Genomic DNA, 20,162 nt, shown 5'->3' with positions numbered 1-20,162 from the left:
GAAAGCTGGGTCAAATTGTTCTAGTCACAAATCTATTATAAACATAGTTTATTAATTTCAATTAATTAAATTGTAATGTTTTCAGTGTATTACGGCTCAGAACATTGGTCCAAGTATTTGAGAGATGCTATCCTGCTCTATTATGTCCCATAACTTGTTGCAGCAATGTTTGTGTTGATACCATTTAATACACAGATTTGCTGCTAAATTTAAGCATATTAACCACTCGAGAATTGCCAAATATGGTCAAAAATTCCTTCAAAGTATCACATTAGGACATCAAGACATAGAATCATCTATGCTGTGATTTGGAATAAAAAAATCTGAATTATCTTTACATTTCTGCAAGAATTGCATTTTTCCGCGATTGGATGGTGAGCACTTCTGTTCTGGAAACTGCTCAGAAACCCCTTTTTGTAAATAAACCTAGGAACGCCTTACATCCTCTGAAAGCCCTCCATCTCTAGTTTATGGCTGTGACTATCCTAGAAGCCACAACAGCTCATTTTATACTGTGAAGTCAATCTTCAAAGTTTCACTCCAATGGAATGGCTCCTACATCATCACACATGAATATAATTGGGCTCATTGGATCCACATATCCAATTCATGCAATTCCAAGACCCCAGCATGCAAAAATATTAAAATACAACGTTTTAAGAAAGGCGAAAAAAACACATTTATACTGCATGCACAGAACTGCATGTTTTTCGTCCCAAACTGCCTGTGATCAGCATGAAGTGTCCATGTGTGTAAAGAGGAGACTCGTGGGTATCCAGAGAACACATTTTCATTCAGATATCTTGAGCTTAAAGGTCAGGGGATGACCCCTTTGAATATGGTCATGTCATTTTCCCCTCGCCAAAATGTTGCCTATCTTTGCAGCGTTATTTAGCCTCTTTGCTGACCAGCATCACATGGTGGACAAGTCACCAATGGATTCCTCAGATCCTAGTTTCATATGATATCATCTTTACTCTAGCTTCAGAACTGAGCCCTCTGAGCCTCTGAAAGACAGTACAATTGGCCGGCCCGGATTAGGGCCCTAGGGTCTCAGAGTTAATGATGGTCTTTAGCACATGTGTTCATTCTGCCCTGACAATGAAGTCACTTTGAATGGTTCAAGCATTCTATGTTTCTCACTTCATTGTTCTTGTAAATGGTATGCAGGAGGACAGCCGCAGTGATGCAGCTGAACACGTCTTGAAGATCCTGGTTGTCAATGGTGCCAATGAAGAGGATCCAGTTGATGTAGCCCTCCTGCTTGAAGGCAGAGAGATTATGCCAGGATGCGGCAGTACTGCCAAAGCATGCACGCTCCTTATGGGGCTGATTTATGCGTTAAACTTGGCATACCCCCCAGCACTGCGCTACACTTTTGAGGTGTTCCAGAAACTGTTTCTCGGACTGGATGGGATTAAGCTGACCCCAAAAGTGCAAGCTTTGAATGTGAAGCTGCTGTCTTAAAGACATGGAAAAGCCGTCTATTCATATCAAGTATGTTCTTGCATGAGGCCCTTTGTATGTCGCTGCAAGTTGACATTTATTTGACAATTGACTTTATTTCTGTCTGATTTGAAACTTTGAGCTCGCAGACTTGGAGGAAGTTACACATGTACATGTAAAGTAATTGTCAAGCTTCTTCACATGCAGACTTCTCAACTGATAGAGTGATTGTGTTAAGTGTGACGCAACAGTTTCTAAGGACCTAACTCATTTTCAGTTATTCCTCACCACCTGGGTTTTCTTGTTCTAAACACTTCAGCGTTTTCTCACCTGCCTCTGAGCTTTCATGGTTCTGGCTCTATTCATATCAAGTATGTTCTTGCATGAGGCCCTTTGTATGTCGCTGCAAGTTTAAATGTATTTGACAATTGACTTCATTTCTGTCTGATTTGAAACTTTGAGCTCGCAGACTTGGAGGAAGTTACACATGTAAAGTAATTGTCAAGCTTCTTCACATGCAGACTTCTCAACAGCGTTTTCTCACCTGCCTCTGAGCTTTCATGGTTCTGGCTCTTGGGCTTTGTGAAAGATTCTGCTTAGAGATTGTTTGCATGCAGTTATTATAATGTTAATGTTGTCGGTTAATAGTGATTGAATTGTTGACAAAATAAAGTGTAATTGTATTGTATTTTAGTTGTGTGATTTGTGCTCAATGTATATTAAATGCATAGATTATTACATTTATTAGGTAACATTTTTCAAAAGTAAATGAGTAACAATTACATAATTAAAGTGAGTAATATAACTTCAAACAAATGAGTAATTCAACATTTTAAACTGAAAAAATAAGATAAAATCGACTTATTTACTTCATAACAGTAACTATTACAGATATATAATATTTACTTAATAATTTGATAACAGTGATGTTCCTGTCCATGAAGAAAATAATTAGACTTTACTTAATTAGTTCAAATAAATATAACGTGTAACTTCAACATTATTAAGTAACATTTACTTAATATTTTCACCAATGTTACGTCTGGTGATAAGTACATTTGACTTGATACTGGAAAGTAAGTTCTACTTGATATTACAGCAGTAAAATATACTTAGAAAAAGTAAGTGCAAATACTTGCTAAGATTTAATCAAGTAAATCCTACAAGTTGTTTATTTCAGTGTGTGTATTTGGAGTGGACAGTCCACTTCAAATACATTACCACAAAGTCCTGTGTATTTGTAGTGGACAGTCCACTTCAAATACATTACCACAATGTCCTGTGTATTTGAAGTGGACAGTCCACTTCAAATACATGACTAGAGTGTCCTCTGTATCACAGGAAGCTGATACTTGAACTGTGCTATGTAGGCCACCTTGCGATTCATTCTGTGTGGAAATGGAGACAATTGGACGATGTCAAACTATTTAGCGACCTTGCAGGGTCTCCAAAGTTGTTGCAGGGACACGTGGGGCCCATTGGATCCCACCTACACAGTTTGGGGGTCATTCAAACTTGTTGACTCTTTAAAAACAGTTGGAATATGTAAATGTGCATGTCCACTTCAAATACATTACCGCAATGTCCTGTGTATTTGGAGTGGACAGTCCACTTCAAATGCATTACTACAATGTCCTGTGTATTTGTAGTGGACAGTCCACTTCAAATACATTACCGCAATGTCCTGTGTATTTGGAGTGGACAGTCCACTTCAAATACATTACCACAATGTCCTGTGTATTTGTAGTGGACAGTCCACTTCAAATACATTGCCCCAATGTCCTGTGTATTTGAAGTGGACAGTCCACACCTGGGAGCTCTCCAGGGACCTGGAGAGTCATTTTAAATGGTTTAAAATTGTTTTTTCACTTTTTAAAAAAACGTTCTGCCCTATAAATGATTTTAATCATTATTACCGTTATTACGGGGCTGCAGGAACACTCTCCCCACGTTTCAAACACTTATTCCTGGGTATCAATGCCATGTTATGCCTCCTGCTCTCTGGGTAAAATCTCCTACTATTTAAAACACTTTTGCCGACGTTTCAAGCCGTTTTCCCCGCGTTTCAAACACTTATTCCTGTGTAGAAACTCACCCTGCGATTCATTGGTGTGGAAATGGAGACAATTGGACAATGTCAAACTATTTAGCAACCTTGCAGGGTCTCCAAACTTGTTGCAGGGACACGTGGGGCCCATTGGATCACACCTACACAGTTTGGGGGCCATTCACACTTGTTGACTCTCTAAAAATAGTTGGAATATGTAAATGTGCATGTCCACTTCAAATACATTACCACAGTGTCTTGTGTATTTGTAGTGGACAGTCCACTTCAAATACATTACCGCAATGTCCTGTGTATTTGAAGTGGACCGTCCACTTCATTTTTTTCTCAAAGTATGATTTCTGCCTAACAAATATTGAGTCATTGATTTAATTATTATCTGGAGCCCTGAAATTCTACACCAGTGTACTAAATATAGCAGGGAATATTTGCTGTGAATATCAATTGCGTCACTCAAATGCTTGATTTTCTATCAATATTCATCGACTTAAAAGCAAAATAGTCCAAAAGTGCTACTAATTTGTATCTTTTGATAACAACCTCTCATCAGTTCGGGCTCAGTGGTACCCCCCCCCATTTGTACGTACTCCGCATCCAATGGTATCCTCCCCGTGTCTCTAGGACCTCAGGGGGCGGAGCTAGGGCAGAGGCTCAGATTATGAAAATATGATTTCACGTTTTTTTAATTATAAATATTTTATAGGAGCGAACGGTAGCAGCTGGATCCCTGAAATTCTACACCAGTGTACTACATATACCAGGGTGTGACGGGGGTCATTCAAACTTGTTGACTCTTTAAAAACAGTTTGTAAATGTCCATGTCCACTTCAATTACATTACCACAATGTCCTGTGTATTGGAAGTGGACAGTCCACTTCAAATACATGACTAGAGTGTCCTCTGTATCACAGGAAGCTGATACTTGAACTGTGCTATGTAGGCCACCTTGCGATTCATTCTGTGTGGAAATGGAGACAATTGGACGATGTCAAACTATTTAGCGACCTTGCAGGGTCTCCAAAGTTGTTGCAGGGACACGTGGGGCCCATTGGATCCCACCTACACAGTTTGGGGGTCATTCAAACTTGTTGACTCTTTAAAAACAGTCAGAATATGTAAATGTCCATGTCCACTTCAAATACATTACCGCAGTGTCTTGTGTATTTGTAGTGGACAGTCCAATTCAAATACATTACAGCAATGTCCTGTGTATTTGATGTGGATAGTCCACTTCAAATATCCTAGATAAAGCAGTTATGTATTTGAAGTGGACATATATACCAGGGTGTGACGGGGGACGCTTATATCACTGCTACTGCACTGCTTAGAATCTGACTGGCAAGTACTAAGAGCCATTGCATTTTCTTCCCCTCCCCCACCACAAGGTGGGGGAGGGGAAGAAAACTTTGCTCCGACATGTACATGTACTCATGACATGTACTCTTCGACCTAGCTCAAAGCTGAATTCAACATAATAAGTTCACACCGCCGAGTCTGGTCTCGAATCTTATCACACTGCGACACCCTGTCGCTTAAAGCTCATAGAGGATAAGTCTATTATATAGTAGAGTAACGAAACGTTTCCCAATTTTTTTCACCATCAAAATGAACAAACTAAACATCGAATCACATCTGCAGACCAAGACGAAGCCAATGGAAGTACTCCCAGACTTCTAGAGTGTGAGAAGCGTGCGAGAACGGCTGTGATGCGCTGTTTTCATCGCAGGAAAATGCTGTTATAGAGATTTCTCAGTATATCTCCGGGACATTTCCCTGGCTTTTCCACCATCAAAATGAACACACGATGCATTAAATAACATCTACAGATCAATATGAAGCGAATGAAAGTACTCCCAGAGTAGCATGTGAAAAGGTTTGGGAAAAGCGTGTGCAAAGTCTCAAAAACTGATCAATGCCTGTGATGCTAGCTTTGCTCCTAGCGGTTAGCATTTTCAATGGAAATAGCTCCCGTTAGCTTAGCAACTAGCAGTTAGCATAATATTAGCATTCTGAGAAGTCTGAGAAGAGTTTCGAACCGAGGTTCGACAGCAGCATGTGCGTAGTACATAAATAGTTAAATAATTTGTTTTTTTTGCTCATTGAGTAATCAATAACTGAATTTGATATATAGAGTAAGTGGGCTGGCTTGAGTTATCATACTTAAAATCCAACATTTAGATTTGACAAAATAAAAAGAAAAAAACAATAGTCTCTTAATTAAAAAATTGAGAGCCCAAGGGGGATTCGAACCAGGGTCTCCCTTATCATAGAGCAGCGCTTATCTCACTGCGACACAGGGCCGCTTAAAGTTCATTGAGAAAAAAGTCTGATATATATATATATACATATTTCTCAGTATGTATATCAACGGGACATTTTCCTGTCTTTTCCGCCATCAAAATGTACAAACGACACATCAAATCACATCTACAGACCAAGACGAAGCGAATGGAAGTAGCCCCAGACTCCTAGCGTGTGAAAAGCGTGTGCAAAGTCTCAAAAACAGATCAATGCATGTGATGCTAGCTTTGCTGCTAGCGGTTAGCATTTTCAATGGAAATATACATCGAAACATCATGTTTCAGTAAAAACAAGGCCCCACTGATCATCTACTCTTTGAGACGATTCCAGGGATGCCTGACTTGAGTTTATAGCACCAGGCAAAGTGGACAAAAGTGCCCGAAATCAGCGTCTTAATTTACACAGGGCCTAGTGCTTGGCTTTGGGCATGACAATTCAGGAAACACCCCTGAGTATTTTATTGAATATCTCAACTTTGGAGAGGAGTTGGGGGACAAACAACACATCAAATCACATCTACACATCAAGCCGAAGCTAATTGGAATACTCTTGACTGCCTAGCCTGCGGGGAAAGTGGTGTTCCCTATCACCATAAGAGTGAGAATGAAAACAGCTTAAAGGAAGGCTTTGTTCCGTTTAAAGCCGTAACCTTTGACATTAGGAGCAGCAGAGGCATCAATCTGCATGTACTTTTCGAGCCGGTTCTAATGAGAGTAAGCTTAAAGCGGTCGGAAAAAAACCTTTGTGCCGTAAAGGGCACAAGGGTGTCAGATTCTTAGCTCCAGACAGGATTTTGTGAGAAAGTTTGAAATGTTATTGAAAAAAAGTTCTGGGTGGGTTAGGGTTCCCATCTTTCAGATTCCTGATCTGGGCCCTATTTAAAACAAACCTGTAAAACAATTATCTCTTTAGCCCTTTTCAAAGTACTTTAAACACTCATGCAGCACTGCAGCTTCTCAAAAGGCCTTAACGGAAGGTTTTGTTAAATTTTAAGCCATAACCTTTGACATTTAGTTGCACCAGAGGCATCCATCTGCATCTGCTCTCCGAGACGGTCAAAATGACATCAAGCTCAAAGCGGTCGGACCTTCCTTTGTGCCGTTAAAGGCACCGTACGTTATGAAAGCGTGACCTTTGACCTTTGGAGTTTTGTTACATTTCAAGCCGTAACCTTTAACAATAGGAGCAGCAGAAGCATCAATTTGCATCTTCTCTCCGAGCCGGTTCTAATGAGAGCAAACTCAAAGCGGTCGGACCTTCCTTTGTGCCGTCTAGAGTACCATACAGCATGAAAACATGACCTCTGACCTCATTTTTGACCTTGTTGAAGGTTGCAGGGTCCCCACATTTTGCAAGCGGGTTCCACAGACGTTAAGCAACACACTCTAAAAGTTTCAGAGCGCCAACCACATTTTTCCAATTATTTTCATTTTCTCCCCCTCCCCCACCACAAGTTTCAGGATTGCGTATCTTTCGGCCGGGGTTTTGGTCCCCGAGCGGATAGGGTCCTCAGATTCTGTGTAGAGACTCTCTCTGACGTCCAGTTTGATCGACCAAACTTTGGTTGCGCTAGGCCAAATTAAAAAAAATGTGCTCGATCTCCAACTTCAGAATCCTCTTGCAGACGTCAAGTCTTAGAAGACCATTAGATTTTAGTGCGTTTATGCGACACTTTTGTTCTGGAGGGCCTGCGGTGCCGACGTTTAAATATGTTAGTCGGCACTCGACGACGAGCGAATTCACACTTGGAATTCAAAATGAATGGTGGCGAAAAGGGAGAGTAATCCCATTCTTAAGTATTTGATATGGACAACCTCCCATGTTAGCCAAATAGCTTGAAATTATGTGGATTTTGCTGCATTGACAAAAATGGAGCCTATTTTTCACAGTGCCAGAGTTTCAGGCTCCCAGCTCATCCCCAAAGCCAACTTCTTCCAGGAGCATGGTAGCGACCCAGAAACACCTGCAACCCGTTTATGATGTCTCGGAGGTTGCGTGTTGTGATTCTGGAACAACTACATATTGGGGAAAGCCTTAATTGGTTGCCACCCAAAAAGGTCGGAAAGGTCAAAGTGTGATATGAGTGTTTTTGCGAAAATAAAACACAAAAATCAAAAGGGAACCCCATGGCCTCGGAGTACACATGTCCACAAATAAACCACTTGAATCTGGAGATCCTCTGACCTTCTCTCAGGTCAGGGGGAGGGGTAAGGGAATTAGGCCCCGCCCTGTCCACTTCACACCAATGTTAAGTATGTGAAGTGGACAATGCACTGGGTGTATTCAGAGTGGACAGAAAGTCCACTCTGAATACTCACATGTTACAAATAGGTAGGGTAATTGCAGACACCCCCCCACAAAAGATAAACACCTTGGGGGTCCACAAAACAGGGGGACGCCCAGGGGACGGGTCCTGTACGAGGGGGATCGGTTTGCAAGTCCGTTCGAGGCCAAATTGTCACAGAGACCCCCGAATTCCCCACTAAGACCACTATGCAGCCCTTCTCCTGAAGACAGACCACCCTGTCGACTTTTGGACAGATTGGGATACTTGGAAAATAGGAGGGTCCTTGGCACAATTTTGAACACCCACAGCCCTGTTTGCCCGCTTTGGGGGTCTTCCTGCCCGCTTTGGGGGTCTTTCTAGCCACTTTGGGGGTCTTTCGGTCAAAACGGGCCTTTAATACACTATTGTGGGTGCAATGCATTTGGATGAATTCGAAGTGGACAAATTAGCTCCAAGTGGACAAGAGCGTGAGCAACAGCGCCACCAACAGGAATTTTTAAATGTATTGGCAGTGCCAAGGAACATGTCTTGGCAGCGGACGTCGTCAGCCCACCGTTGCGCTTTTTGTACGGTGCCAATACTTTCCCCATGTTAAAGGTGTACCCCAACGGTGCCGTTCCCTTACATTCAGTATGACTTGTTATGATTCAATGTGAAAGAGTATACTGCTCAGTAAATAATGATTGTAAAGGAATATTTTAGTCTTGTTAAAGTATATAGAGTTTAGTGACTTGTCCTCGGGAATCTGTTTAATATGGTTGAAGTGTATTCCTGCCTGTAATGTGATCCATAGCTTCTCAGGAAGACACAGGTCAAGAGGTCATCTGATGTCTTGTGGGGGAGAAGCTTGGCTCATGTGGGTTTACAATGCAACGAGTCTTTGTCTCGACATCTGGCATGCATTAAAGGAAAACCCGCGTGTTTTAGGGCCCTCCTCTTCTTCATGTATAGATGGGTTCTTGGCGCTTTTGGGCTTCAGAGTTTGCTGGTATCTTACAGGAGAACTGGGATATGCTGTGAACTCTCCGGCCGCTCAGGCTCTCAATAAATATCAGTGTATTGACAGGCGAATCCAGTTTCCCTCATTTGATGATTCGCTCAACATTGCTGCAAATAAGTTTTTACTTCACAATGATCACTTCACCACCTCTGTTGACATCTAGGCGCTTGAGAGTGAGTCAGAGGCAGAACACAGGGACAGTGGAGAGAGGTCCATTGCTGAGGTGAGTGATGAAAGGGAAATGACAGTTTAGAGTAAATTGTGATGTGGACTCTCATCCCAGAATGTTAAGGAAATCAGTGGGGATATTGAACAGGAAGCATTTCAGTCAAGGGGCATCATGTGACCAATATAGACAGAAGAGCAACATTTATTTGAACATTTAAGTCAATGATACCATTCCTAGGTGAACTTAACATCTGTATGGAGTCAGATCAGTCTCAATATTAATAAATGCTCACAGAAGGATTCACAAATGTATTTTGCGATTTATATATAAATGACTCCACAACAATATCTCTCAATGCACTCACAAATATTTATTGTTGTATATAAATGTACAAAAAATGGGCATTTAAACTGCTTTTTATTAATTCAAAGACGGCTCTGAGTTAATAATCAAATATGTTTCCTTTCTTTACTACTGGATGAAATTACAAAATGTACCCATCATTTTCCTCATGCTAGTATAGCCACAAAGAATGCACCAGAATACAGGAAATCTATATTTTTTTTTCGTGGGGGGGATCCCCAAACCCCCCGTTAAAAATGTGCCCCCCACATTCAGGATGCTTCCTACGCCCATGTATGTGTGTGTGTGTGTGTGTGTGTGTGTGTGTGTGTGTGTGTGTGTGTGTGTGTGTGTGTGCAACAGAGATTTTTAAAACATACTTACACCTAGTTTTATAAATCACAAACATTGTAAAGTAAGTAAAACTGGTTGTATGTGTCTGTTTCATCGGTGTGTGTGTGTGTGTGTGTGTGTGTGTGTGTGTGTGTGTGTGTGTGTGTGTGTGTGTGTGTGTGTGTGTGTGTGTGTGTGTGTGTGTGTGTGTGTGTGTGTGTGTGTGTGTGTGTGTGTGTGTGTGCGCAACAGATATTTTGAAAACATACTTACACCTAGTTTTATCACAAACATTGTAAAGTAAGTAAAACAGGTTGTGTGTGTGTGTGTGTGTGTGTGTGTGTGTGTGTGTGTGTGTGTGTGTGTGTGTGTGTGTGTGTGTGTGTGTGTGTGTGTGTGTGTGTGTGTGTGTGTGTGTGTGTGTGTGTGTGTGTGTGTGTGTATAAACAATTACATTTCCCCCTTTATTGTATTGCAGTGTTAGTTAGGGTTTAGGGTCTGGCCTCAGCAACACTCATTTGCCAACAATTCCATACAAGTTATACATACAAGTGCTTTTTCTAGTCCATTAAGGTTGCGGGTGACATTACCTTGAAATGCACAAATGTTTTTGGGAAAAAAGCTGAGCAACATGCGCACGTGACATGACATCACTACAAAGAACAATTTTCTGTAGCCCCTGATTAAGATGTAGTGGCTTTTTGATGCTATTTTGTATTTAACCTTTGTGTCGTGTTCATTTCTCCCCCCTTACTTTGGCGCTCCTGGTCAAATTTGGCCGGCCTGTTTTAACTGCTCTTACATTAACACAAAAACCATTGCATGACCACATTTTATTTAACTCCCTTTTGAGCTGTAAACATATAGTCTCAGACTACTGGTTTACATGAATAGGTGCAAATGTCTAGTGTGGAGGATATCATAAGGCCTTGAGAGAATAAAATGTAAAACACAATAATTATGATTGATGAAAGTAGGAAATCGGTCAGCTTTGACCCGAACACGACAGAAAGGTTAATATGTTTAGATACCATTTATTTTTACTTTTTATTTTTATATTTCATTTGATTGATTAATTTGATATATCTACTTTTTACACACTGTAATCTTAATTGTGTAAGAATAGAGTTTCTCTCCACCCTTTCTGGTGGAGCTCATGGGACCTTATTTCTGAAAAATGATGTATTGAAGTCAATGGAGAGAGAAAGATTATCTTTTGATCCCGTTAGAATTGTGCCACGAATTACACATATGATGTTTGTCAATTTTAAAAAATCATTTCCATGTCAAAAAAGTCACAGTTTGTTGTAAAACTGTTGAAATATAAGACTATGAAAAATACGCAACTAGAAAGACTACAAATCCCAGAATCCCGGTCCCGCATGCTGGCTCTTACGGAACCGACTGACTCTCCTTGTGTGTATGTACAGCTCTCAACATGCCCAGACTTGGAGTGATTTTCACCTCTTTTAATACTTTCCGCCTCATTCTGAAATAAATAATTGAAATGTGCCAACGTGACGGCCGTCTTGGTGTTTGTGCGAGACGGGAGATGTAGTTCATTGAGCGGTTTAAAAAAATGTGTTACTTCACAGTTTTAAGACACATTTTTTTATTTTTTTAAATTGACAAACATCATATGTGTAATTCGTGGCACAATTCAAACGGGATCGAAAGATAACTTTTCTCTCTCCATTGACTTCAATACATCATTTTTTCCGAAATAAGGTCCCGTGAGCTCCACCGGAAAGGGAGGGACTTGACCATGACCTTCCGGTAGAGATCGCCTGGTGTGCGATGTTGTATTACGCGCAGTATTTTCCGGCGCTGATGAGGACTTGAGGAGACGTCGCATTTGTGGTGAGCTTAACCTCCATCTTGACTTAGCCTTGATTCCACAACTAATATGTTGCATGCATTATCATCCGCTTGGTAAGTATGAAAAACAATCACCCAATGAGTTAGCTACGGTGATACAGTTCTCAGCTATTAGTCATGCTAACCTAGCCACGTGGTGGATGAACAAACCGCTAGCATTATGCTATTGGGTGTGTGTTTACCTAGCGGGTCATTAGCATGTATATTTAGCGTCAATGCTAGTAGGGTTTCTATTGAAATGCTAATGAGTTCGCCTGTGGGTTAGGGAAGAGTTGATAACTATTCAGTCATACTGTTGACGGCTATCTATTAGGCACAGCTGCACAACATGACAATTTAACGATTCAAAGTTTTGCGTGGTCGAAGGAATTAGCACATATGTAGCGTCTGAAGCTAATGTTACTACTTTCCATGCACTTTCTATCGTAGTTTGCCTGTTAGTTGTTTTTGTTAGCAAGCCAACGTGTTGCTGCAAAGCACTCTAGACTAGAGCATACTACATGATTAACTAATATTAGTTATTAAAGCAACGTGAAGTATGACATTGGAATGATTTGTAATAGACCGGGGCGGTGGTGGCGAAGTCGATAGGGACTTGGCTTGGCAACTGGAAGGTCACCAGTTCAAGTCCCGGCAAGACCAAGTGCTACCGAGGTGTCCCTGAGCAAGGCACCGTTCCCCACACTGCTCCCCGGGCGCCGTTCAAAATGGCAGCACACTGCTCCTAACACTAGGATGGGTCAAATGCAGAGAAACAATTTCCCCACAGGGATTAATAAAGTATAGATGTATTCACAACATGTCTTTATATTCTAGCCCAGCCCCAGACTTACATCTCCGAGACCGGTGAACAATGAGTGCTCAACATTTTTTAATATGTTTTTATCAAAGTTTTTGGCAGCGGATATTTTTGTCCCACATGACTAATTAGGGTAGTGCAATCGAATGATACCGGAGGGTTAAACTCATTTTATATTATACCATATCATCATTGTGGTGAGAAATTGATATTAAGCATTAGGTCATGGTTTTCGAATAGTCATTACTTAATAAAAATTTGACTGCGACTATCAGTGACGTGCGGTGAGGTTCATGGCTGGTGAGTAGGGTTGGGAACCGAAACTCGGTTCCAGATGAGAACCGATAAGAAAATGCCGGGTACCGGGTACCCATACAAAATACACAATTTCGGTTCTGCTTAACGGTTCCTAAACGCGGTAGACCCTGTATTCCAGCGGGTCCGTCTGCACCGCGGTGCTGCGGTGACCCGGTGGAATACAGGGCGGACCTGGAGAATCACAGAACGGCCGGTCGTCAGCGTGCCGTTGACGGCCGGCTCGGTACGCTGACGGCCGGCACCGCCCTTCATTTTTTTTAAACGGCATCATATAAATTGCGCTGACAGGCGACAGAGGTCCACAGTTGCCCCGCAGCGATGCTCCCCCCGCCCTCCCGTAGACATTTCACGAGCTCAGTCACTTCATAACACCAAAGATAGGTCACGGTAAACACTCTGAAGTGAGGCTCCACTACACTAAAAAAGAAAAGGCAAAGTGTAATGCCTGTTAATAGCTTGCCACAGGCATAGCTCAGTTAAAATAAAGCACAGCTATTGTGCAATACATTTGTATTGCATGTATATTTTTTAGTAACAATTTCAGTTAAAGCTTTTAAGAATAAATATATTTTTGTTATCTAAACGTTTGACCTCTTTATTTTACAATTTTGGAATCGAAACGGGGAATCGATAAGAACCGGAATCGATAAGCAGAACCGGAATCGAAATCGGAATCGATAAATTTCAAACGATACCCATCCCTACTGGTGAGGCACTGACTCTTTCAGAGTCAGATTTACAAATATTATATTTTTACCTTAATCGAAATATTCGGTTATTTTCAAAAGCTTTTTTAGTCTGATGCTTCGATTCATTTTAAACAGACCGTTTAACAAAAGGATACCCAAAATCTAAATATTGGATTGTTCTTTCTTAGTAAGATCCCATGTTCATTACAATTGTGGGCTTACCTTGACTTGAAGATTAAGTCCATGCTATCCTTCTGGACAACAATCTCTATTACATTTTTGTAAAAGTCCTCCTTATCTTCCTCTAGTTTCAAAAGTCTAGCTTGTTGTTTGCGTCTACTGTCTCTGCGTAGAATAACAGTAGCAACAATAACCTGTGGGCTCACGTGCGCCCCCTTCAGTGTGGCAGAGGTTATGGCTGCCTCCCCTGGTGCTTTTTTCATTGCCTGCCGTTGTATGATGAGACCAGCGAGCCTAAATATAATATATACGTGAAATAAGTTATTTAGAGACTATGGATGGCGAGGATAAATGTAATAAAGGGATCTACAAACATTACATTGGTGACATACAGTGAGATGGTGCAGGCATGCGCTTAGGGTCCGCTTTCCAGCCAGTTTCTGTGGGGTAACGCATTCTGAGGTGAGGCAGATCTCATCTGTGCCTCACCTTACCCCACAGTAACTGGCTGGAGCGCGCTCACAAAATAAGTGCCCGCGTTAAATTAGTGCCCGCGCTCCAGCCAGTTACTGTGGGCTTAAGAGAGGCAGAGCTCGTCCCTGCCTCACCTCATCGCGTCCCTTGCCTCACCTCATCGCTACCCGTAGTTGTAGCGGAGCTCTGCAAATTTACTGATTTCGACTATAAAAAGCGATTGGAATCAAACATAAATCACATTTACAACACAGAACAGTGAAGACATTTTATTATTATTACTATTTAGTTTTTCTTTAGTTGTTTTTCCGTTACATTGGAGTATGACAGGTGAGGCTCTGCCTCCCCTGCCTCCCCTGACTGCACGTCGCTGGCGACTATCATCTTGTCTTAAAATGTATATTTTTACCCGTACGAAACATTGTGTAAAGATAAGTGCTAGCTAGCTACATCGCTACTCGGGAAATATCTTATATATAACGTAATTTAAGAGTTAAGACATTCGGAAATAACAATGATACCCTTGAAAAATTCGACTGCAAATAGTAACTTGCCTATTGTGTTAATTAGCTCGCTGAAGCTGTATACTAAACATATCACACTTAACACTAGAACCGCCAGAGGTCGCTGTATACCTAAAACCGCCAACGGGTAAAATGTACCCGCTATTGATTTGCAAGGTACAATGTTCTTTTATTTATCATACAGAACAGTGAGTTTTGATCGCACAGGGATGACATTTATACCAATAGAATCTGTGGACTCTCAGTTTTTCATATTATAGTTTGTGCTGATAGCATGAAGTATAAAATATCACTACCAGTGCTGATTTAAACGCTTGGTGTTAGACTTGTGTTTTTGTTTAGGTACAAATCTCTCTATCTCTCTCTCTCTATCTATCGATCCATCTGTAATGTTCTGTTCTATTGACATATAATTGTCTACATTAACAGACGACGCGGACTACTTCTCTCATTCCGAGTGTCCATCTTTATTCAACTGGCACGTAACCTACACACATGCATTACGTCCTCAACGTGAGCTCAATCATCCAAGATCTTGTATTCTCCAAGATGTTACACTATCTCTCTCTATCTATCAATATATATATATATATATATATATATATATATATCTCTCTATCTATCTATCTATCTATCTATCTATCTATCTATCAATATATCTATAAGGAACCGCAGTAGACAAAAGGCGTTGCTATAGCAACACGTCATGTTTACGCTGCATTTTCTATGAGGTGAATATTACCCGCTGGCGGATATGGGTATAAACGGCAATTTTGTTGGCGATTTTTTCAATCTGACTTCCTATTGACAATTTTTAACAACAGAGGGTGCTACATAACACACTTTCAGGAAAAGTCACGGACTGGGAGACTTTAATATGCTATGGAAAAAAAGTTACATACAATCAAAAAACAGCTGCGGGTAAAATGTACCCGTTGGCGGTTCTAGTGTTAAAATTGATAGACATTTGGACCATTTATCTATGGAAAAACAAATGTAAAAACACATGTTCAGGCCAGTTCATTATGAAATGTGCTTTTATATGGGTATTGAATAGCTGACAGCTAACTGATAGCAAAGGTCAAGTTTCAGAGAGACGTACTAGTGCGAGCAGCGCCAGATCAGAATATTAGATATAGGGCTTTATTAACTTTAAGTTACATTATTGCATCAACTAACAAACATGAAAGTTGCATCATGCACATGCCAGCTACACATGTGTTGTTGCCTCACTTATACTTTTTCTCTCTGAGGTGTGGCTCAGCTTCAGTAGTTGCAACTTTGAGCTTACCTGCCGATTCAGGACAAGTTAATCAACATACAGTACATGTGTTTGCTAGACCAATAGCCTTCTTGTTCTTCTATCCACAAAAACACACACAGAGATTCCTAGAATTGGTAGATAGAACAATAGAACGTATTGTAACCCTAGTTATATAAGCACAGGCGGAGCCCTCTACTGGACTCTATGGGTACTACTCTCTATCATGCTGTGCGTGCTTTCACCTACTGAGTTTACGTAAACGTAGCCGGCCAATCGGGGCGAGCCTACCTGAATGCGCACGCAGGCCCACAGTATATAAAGGTGGCTACACCCGCCGCCCACTATCCTATACACAGCAAATTTGAAATCTAAAATGCAACACCCATGTAGTTAATTTTAACACTATGAAAGAGTTTATATTGAAACCACCAGCAAAGTGTTAAATTAACACTTTCCAAAGTGTTGACAATATAACACTATCATAGTGTTACTATACCAACACTAAGAGTAAGATGTGAACACCAACACTGAACACCAACGCCGATAACAACACTAACAGTGTTGGCTGCAGCTTCAATTTTACACTGTCCTGGTGTAGAATAAAACTACAGTAGTGATAGATCTTCTCCCATTTAACACCTTTAAGAGTTAAACATGTACACTAATAGTGTTGCAATTGTACACTGTCCTGGTGTAGAGTAACACTACAGTAGTGATAATTTATCCCATCTAACACCTTTAAGAGTTAGAAATGTACACTGAGCTAGTGTTGAATGCACATTATACTGGTGTTGCATTTTGCATTAGCCTCAACCCTCTGGGAGTTCAAAATGAACACTAATCTAGTGTCAAATGTCGTGTATTGGTATTATGATGTACAACAAACTGGTGTTAAAAGTTACAATGACCAATAAATCATTCCAGATATCAGCATATGACAAGTGCTTTATTTGAATGGTGGCATGTCTCTTAAGACTGACAAATTATTCCAATATTCAATTCAACTAACATTCAATATTGTTCAACAGCAAAAATGTATATAAATAACCCTCTGTGGCAGTTGAGGTCCAAAAATGTTGTTTGTTGCCTGCCGTGCCAGGCAACAAACAACATTTTTGGACCACACACACCCAGTGTTTCAGTACAACAACAAAAAAATGCCAGAGGGAGAAATAAAAATTACAGCACATAGCTGTCTAAGACAAGATAAAAAATGGTGTCATTGGCACTTGCAGACATTTGCAAATCAAAAGGCTTATGAAATTGCAGTGCATCAGGTTTGATGACTGAAAGACTATCCTGCTTAACAACATTAAAAGGCATGAAGATGCTCAACAAATAAACTTTCCATGTCTCTTAAGAGTCGACTGACACATTCTCCCAATACTCAATTAAACCAACATTCAATATTGTCCAACAGCAAAAATGTATATAAATAACCCTCTGTGGCAGTTGAGGTCAGGCAACAAACAACCTTTTTGGACCACACACACACTCACACCCAGTGTTTCAGTACAAAACAAATCTATGTTATAGACAGTTGTTTGCAGAAATGTGTACATGCTTTTGAGTGCTGGATCATAGCTAGTCCCTAAGACAAAGTGAAGCTTAAAAAGTTCATCAATTGCTGTTAAGGAAGTGGTAGCCTCACAGGGGATGCGCTTCTTGTCGATCAGAATGAAGAAGTTGCCGATGGCCTCCTTGCTGGTCCCTGAAGCAAGAAGATTTGGCTGGCTTGTGTCGATATGGCTCTGAAGGTGCTCGTCCAGACTCCTACAGGACTGAAGGCAAGCAACATTTTCATTTTACATGGCTAACTATGCGCATGTATGTGTAATATGTGAGTGTGTTTTTAGGAATAGTTTATATTTGCACTAGCCTAGTCCTACTTTATCATAGTGACAGCTCTCTGTAGTAGTTCTGTATGGAATGCCATTTAAGCCAAAATTAAATAAATAAATAAATACATAAATAATTAAATAAATACATATATAAATATGGCTATGAAATAAATTCTAAAATAAATAAATTAGGCAATAAATATGTATACATGTACATTTAAATACACATTTATTTATTTCATGGAACTTTTATTTCATAATGACACTATTTATTTCAAGAGACTTTTATTTCATAATGACACATTTATTTATTTCAAGAGACTCGTATTTCATAATGACACATGTATTTATTTCAAGAGACTCGTATTTCATAATGACATATTTATTTATTTCAGATGACTTGTATTTCATAATGACGCATTTATTTATTTCAAGAGACTCGTATTTCATAATGGCGCATTTATTTATTTCATGTGACTTGTATTTCATGATGAGACATTTCCATTCCTTATATGCAAATGAACGGGGCGTGGTTAGCTCACAGATCCAGACCAAAGCAACAGCACCACAACACTGACTCAATAGCTTTTGTTTCACACTCCAGTACTCTTAAGTGGTTTGCAAACTGCCAATAAACCAAACCGGTTCAAGAACCATTCTTGTGCTTTTCTGGTGCTTAACTGGTTCTTCTCTGGTCTTATCTGGTCTTATCTGGTCCGCCCAATGCTGCTCTTCTGAGAGCAACCGCTCTGACAGCTCTCTCTAGTCTCTACTGGGAAACAGCTAAAAGTCCTTCTGGAGGTAAGCAACGCTACACAATTACACCCAGTCTGAGAGTAAAATATGTCTCGAAGGTTCGTTTTGCTTTCTTACAACGTTAAGTTAATGTTAACGTAACCTTACGTTTGCTAGGAGGCTATTGTTACGAGCTAGCTGTCTTAGCTAACAACAGTTAGCAGCTAACGTTTTCTGCAGTTTGGGTTGCCCTTGAAAAATGTGATGTAGTTATTTAAGGGTATGTTAAATTAACGTTATTTTACAAGTTGAGAGTTAAGTTGTGTTTAAAATCGTCAATGTAATGCACGTTAGAGGTTTTTAGTTGGACATGAAGTTAGCTAACGTTAGCTAACTCTACCAGGTTAGCATGTTAAGCTGTACTTTCTATGGCAGCTAGCTTAATACAAAGAGGGGTTTTGTGCTTCATTGCAAACTTTTCTTTGTTAATCTACCTGAAACTGTAGGGACAGTTTGTTTCTACTCAACTATACAGACCATTGTTGAGGAGATGCAAAACATACTGTACATGAGTTGGGTCCAACATATACCTTGAGTAATGTTACTTTGCTTCTAAAAATGAAACATCATTATCAGATGAGGACATCACCAAAGTGCGTGAGCCTGTCAGGGGATTTGATCTGTTCTCTGCATGTCCTAAACACTGCTCTGGTATTACTTATCTTGTAAAATGTAAGTCTCGCTCTTGTCATCGTTCAGGCTTTGCATTTGAACTCCTATGACTGGTTGCGGACTTGAAGGGAACGTCTTCCTGACATCCAGGAAAAAGGTGAGATACATTTGAATGCCAAAAGCAAGATATTGTTTTTTAACTTTTTAAATATGATTGTTTTGGGGCATTTCAGTTTTATTGGACAGAGGCAGTAGATATCTACTGGAAACAGTGGAGAGGGAGGAGATGATATGCAGCATACGGCCCAGCCGGATGGTTGCTGCTCCGTGTGGAACGTGTTCTATCAGGTAAAGCACTTTGGTACCCAGTTATTTATGGTATTGAGTTTGAATTTAGCTTTTGGAATGTAATTTCCAACAGTGCATTGTAAAGACTGAAAAAACAGCCTCAGGTTAAAGCTTGACATGATTTGGTCTTTTACTTAAGAGGATGTTTGTCCTCCTGTGTTGTCTTATTTCCTTATCTTTCTTTCAGGTGTAACATCTACCAATGGTTGTACATGACAGAGACCTCCTCCACCTCTTTGCTGTCTTACTAGTCAATCCTTCTGATCAGGTCCTTTCCTAAATAGTGGTACGTTTTACAGTTACGCTCTGCATCAGCCAAACGACTCGCTGCGCCCTCGCTGCGAGGGGGGCCCAAGTTCCCATCGGCGAAAACACGTGGGTTTGCTGTCCTGGCTCCAAGATGGTGGAATGATCTCCCCATTGACATCAGGACGGCAGAGAGCTTGCACATCTTCCGGCGCAAACTGAAAACTCATCTCTTTCGACTCCACTTCGAG

The 20,162-nt window shown here is 40.5% G+C and overlaps 1 long non-coding RNA gene across 1 annotated transcript; it reads left to right on the top strand.

The window, feature by feature from the left end:
- Positions 1 to 18,406: 18,406 nt before the first annotated feature.
- LOC117541384 lies at positions 18,407 to 19,951 on the top strand. Its single transcript, XR_004568309.1, has 4 exons — positions 18,407 to 18,711; positions 19,405 to 19,474; positions 19,551 to 19,665; positions 19,853 to 19,951. It is a non-coding gene; the product is annotated as an uncharacterized LOC117541384 (long non-coding RNA).
- The last annotated feature ends 211 nt before the right edge of the window (positions 19,952 to 20,162 follow it).

This window comes from Gymnodraco acuticeps, unplaced genomic scaffold, assembly GCF_902827175.1.
Source record: "Gymnodraco acuticeps unplaced genomic scaffold, fGymAcu1.1, whole genome shotgun sequence".
Taxonomy (NCBI): Eukaryota; Metazoa; Chordata; class Actinopteri; order Perciformes; family Bathydraconidae; genus Gymnodraco; species Gymnodraco acuticeps.
The sequence above is the reverse complement of the archived record's forward strand: the minus strand, read 5'-3'. Positions and strand labels throughout refer to the sequence as shown.